Raw genomic sequence first — 4342 nt, forward strand, 5'->3', positions numbered from 1 at the left:
CCAATAGCACATGTTCACTGGAGGCTCTACTGTCTGGGAGCGTCTGACAGAAAAAGACATTGAAAACCTGGGCTTATAAACAGCAAGGACATTGACAGACACTCCCTGGTAGAGGTCAGATCACAACACTTAACTGAGCAAACAATGACCGCAGTGAGTGGCAGGTCAATATGGCCATCGAGTGGATTTGACCTGCAGAGAGTTATGGAGATACAGGCAATGGTTAGTAGTCCATGATGTTTCTCAAGTCCCTAAGATTATTGCTCAATGTGTACACTCAAAATTAAGGAAAGGTGATTAAGTTGTTGAGAGCAATCTCATCTACAATGAAAAATAATAGTCAAAAGCAAGCAAGCAAGGAAGAAAGGAAACCATAATTCTTTTGTTTCTGGATTTGAATTTGAATTTTGCCTTGCTCTTTCAAGACTATACTGAATTTAACAGTTCTGCTGAATGGCTATTAATGTAAATTAGCAATGTGACAGTAGACTTACTCTATTGTCTTGTATGAATATGGGAAAACATACTCCTGCAAGGCTAGAGTGATGCTAGAAGTAGGCAAATGAAATGGTACCTAGCTAGTACAGTTATTTTTATTTATTTATTTTGGTTTTTCGATGTAGAGTCTCACTCTCTAGCCTGGGCTGACCTGAAATTCACTCTGTAGACTCATGGTGGACTTGAACTCACAGCAATATCCTCCTATCTCTGCATCCCAAGTGCTGGATTTAAAAGTGTGAGCCACCACACCCTGCCTGCTAGTACAGTTTTTAGAGAAATCAGAAAAGCTTCTTTTCATTTATTTTATTTTACTTTTACAGCTTAATAATAATCTTTTGGGAACTTCTGAGATATGGTTCTCTCCTCCTCCATGGAGGGTGGGAACAACAATGTAGGAAATCACTGAGAAATCACACTGTCCCAACCCCACCTGGGCCAATACAGGAAGGAGGAAAATCATTCCCTCCAAAAGGGCTGGTCTCTTGTCTTCCTTAATTCAAGAACAGGATGGGTACAGAGGGACCATCACATGATACTGGAGTCAGGGTGGGGTGTGCTGGACCCCCCTCCCCCAGCTGTCTCCTCAGAGGAGAAACACATCCACTTCCTGTCTGGAGATGGACTTCCCGATGACCATCCTCATTTCTTACCCTTGGTGAGGCTGTCACTTCCCTGGGTAAAGCTTTTGTCCTGTTGGTTCAGCACAAGGTTGTAAGACAGATGTGGTTCTGCGATGTGGCAATTATCTTGGAGATGTTCTAGGCAGCCCGGATCTTGTGGAGCTTGATGTAGCCAGGATCCTCACCTGGTACGTCTCCAAGCATCTTGGCAGCCTCACCCGCCCCTTTGGCCTGTGTGCTCTTGGGGCTGTTCCTTCTTTGCCTTCTCCACCAAGAGCTGGGCCTGCTGAGCTGTCTGCTCGGCCACTTGTTTGGCTTCCACAGCAGCTGTGTACTTGATTCGGGGTCCAGTGTCGCACATGTAAGACCATCGACTCATGGAAATTGAGGCAAAGTTTTATTGGGTGAAAAATAAAGGAAAGAAAAAGAAGAAAGTGTGGTATATCAGGGCCCCTGCTGCCCCCCACCCCTGAGCTGGGGGCTCAGGGTGCAGCACTGAACTGTTCCAAGTGTCAGCTTTTATTGGAAATAACCACATATGTTTATAGAAGGAAAAAGACCAGGATGGGAGTTAAACCATAAGTCAGTTACAGGAAGCACCTGGGGGGGGGTGGTAAGGTAGGCCTGCAACCACGAGTCTCCCAGTGTCCTACTTACCTGCCCTTAAGGATTTTGCTCAACAGTGCAGGCCCAGGGTAATGTTGTTCAGACCAGCAGAGCCTCCTGTATACCTACCTTCAGCAGAGCTTCCTGTTTATCTACCATTCCCATCTGCTCAAACAAGTGTTTCATTCCGTTCTTTTATGAGCTCCTACAAGGAAGTGAGTTCTATTTTTCTCTAAGCTAGTTATAAAGAAATGTAGAGAAATATAACATTTTGCCCACTTTCCATGCTCTCGGCTAAACCTGAGCTCTGTGATGGCTACACCATGCAGGATGAGGCTGCAGTCCTTGGAGCTCAGTCAGTTCCAGTAGAATCAACGAGGACACATGGGCTAGGTGGCTGATCAACTGTGAGGCATTGAACTTGGCCACCACACTCTTGAGCACCTCACTGCCAATGGATGGCAGCACTTTTCCTGGTAGTCTAGCCCTAAGGGCTGGCACATGCTGGGGAGCTTCTCGACATTGGGTGGAGACAGCCAGGGAGATGTTCATCATCTGCAGGTCTTTAAAGGGAGCCTTTGGGGGAGGAGATTTTTCAGAGTGTGTCCCTAATGTCATAGATGTCAGGGTACCGGAACTGGGGGATCCTGAAGTGAAGGCCTTCAGCTAGGATGGTGTCTTGCTGCACACCACCAATCCAATTAAAGAAGGTGGCTCTGTGCTCACCTTTCATGGTAAACACAGACTCGCAGATGCCAGGCGACTGCCCCAGGCCCCAGCAGAAGCTCCAAGGCCATGACCGTGTCCTGAGGTTCGCAGGCAGGCGCCCCACTAAGTCCCTCGGGTTCTGGGCCATGTCTGATCTGCTCGGGGAAGCTAGGGCACCGGAAGTCCTCTGCATCTATTTTTAAGTTCCACTTTCGATCGTTTGTTGTGGGATAATTCTTTATGACTGTCACATGTTTCTCAGTGACTGCTGAGCAACAGACATTCCCAGCTTTGTTTGTGTTGTTCCAGACAGTTTCTTTTCAAGGAGAATGGCATAATAGAGAGCTCTGGGAGACTGTCTTTTTATCTGAATACAGAGTAGATTTATTTCCTGATCAAGATAATAAAGATAATGTCTTCTGGGTTACAAATGTTTGTTAATTTGCTTCCAGTTACCTTATCAATTTAAGTGTTTCCTCAGCTATAATGTAAACCCATTGAGTGTGCAATAATGAGAAACATAATATACAGAATAAATTTCATCTCCTTTTGAAGGGCCTAAGCCGACGCCACCACAGGCTTCAGTAAGGCACCACCCTAACTAGGCCTAAGTTTCAGTTTCCCCCGAGAGGCAGGCAAGACTTCTGGGAAAGGGTGGGCTGTTAATCAACAGTGACCCTGGACATGTGACCAGAGAAGATAGCCGCCCAGGGGCTGAGACAGTTCCTGGAGAGATGTCCAAAAATGCCCAGACATGTCCCTTTCATGCCTTTTGCAACCCTTTTGCATCTTTCGCCCCAACCAATCAGAGGCATACAACTGTAACTGCTGCTTGCCTAGCCAATCACGTCAGAAGCTGACCTACCCCACCTGGAATTCCCTTAGTTGTGCTTAAAAGGAGCCTGGCATCTCCTCCTGGCATCTCCATTCTGTATGAATGGGTGACTCCTGCATGCTGGCTGATTCTACATAATAAACGCTTTTTGCTTTTACATACTATTTGAGTCCTGGGTCTTTCTTCAGTGATCTTTGGACCCTTACACTCTTGGAGTTTGCTAGGAAAATGCCTAAGAATAGATGTAATTTTCAATGCTTTACTTGAAAATTGTAAATCCAGATCAGTAAAAGTAAGGAAAATGAGTTCTATTAGAAAAATATAAATCAGAACCGAGCTTTTTTAAAAAAATATTTTATTTTTATTTATTTATTTGAGGGAGGGATAGAGACAGATGTCGAGAGAGAGAGAGAAAATGGACACATCAGGGCTTCCAGTCACTGCAAATGAACTCCAGATTCATGTGACACCTTGTGCATCTATCTGGCTTATGTGAGTACTGGGGAATCGAACCGAGGTCCTTTGGCTTTCCAGGCAAGCACATTAACTGCTAAGGCATCTCTCCTGCCCTCAAAATAGCTTTTAACTATACTGGTTGCTATTTCTCAATGAGCCACAAAGGAGCTGTGCTATAGGTAGTTCAGCAATGCCATGTGTTCAGTACTATGACCTGATTTCAGTTGCTAAGACTAAATATGACAGCTTAAGGGAACAAGGCCCCAAAGTAGACAGCTTTCCCTTGGCCTTGTCCTGGAATCCATAGGTGGGGCTGGGTAAGCTAGCCTTGTCATCAGAGATTCTCATCATTACAACAATTCATTTTCTGCATTTGTCTCATATTTCAAACAAACATAAATTGATATATTATAATAAAGAAAGGAGGCTTTTTGAAAAACAGTAAAAACTGAACATCTTACTTTTTTAAAAAATTACAATACAGGAAGCCAGAAACAAATATTTAACCATACTGTAATATCAAGCTGGGTAATTTTAGAAAAATCACATCAAAGTTTTATAGTTCTTCTGCCTTGACATTGGTATGTGTTCAGTGGAGATAGCAGCTGAGGTAAGC

General features: G+C 44.4%; 1 pseudogene; it reads right to left on the bottom strand.

Moving 5' to 3' along the window:
* Positions 1-1140: 1140 nt before the first annotated feature.
* Positions 1141-2583, bottom strand: LOC101606048 (annotated as a pseudogene).
* Between the last annotated feature and the right edge of the window lie 1759 nt (positions 2584-4342).

Source organism: Jaculus jaculus, chromosome 12, assembly GCF_020740685.1.
Source record: "Jaculus jaculus isolate mJacJac1 chromosome 12, mJacJac1.mat.Y.cur, whole genome shotgun sequence".
Lineage (NCBI taxonomy): Eukaryota > Metazoa > Chordata > Mammalia > Rodentia > Dipodidae > Jaculus > Jaculus jaculus.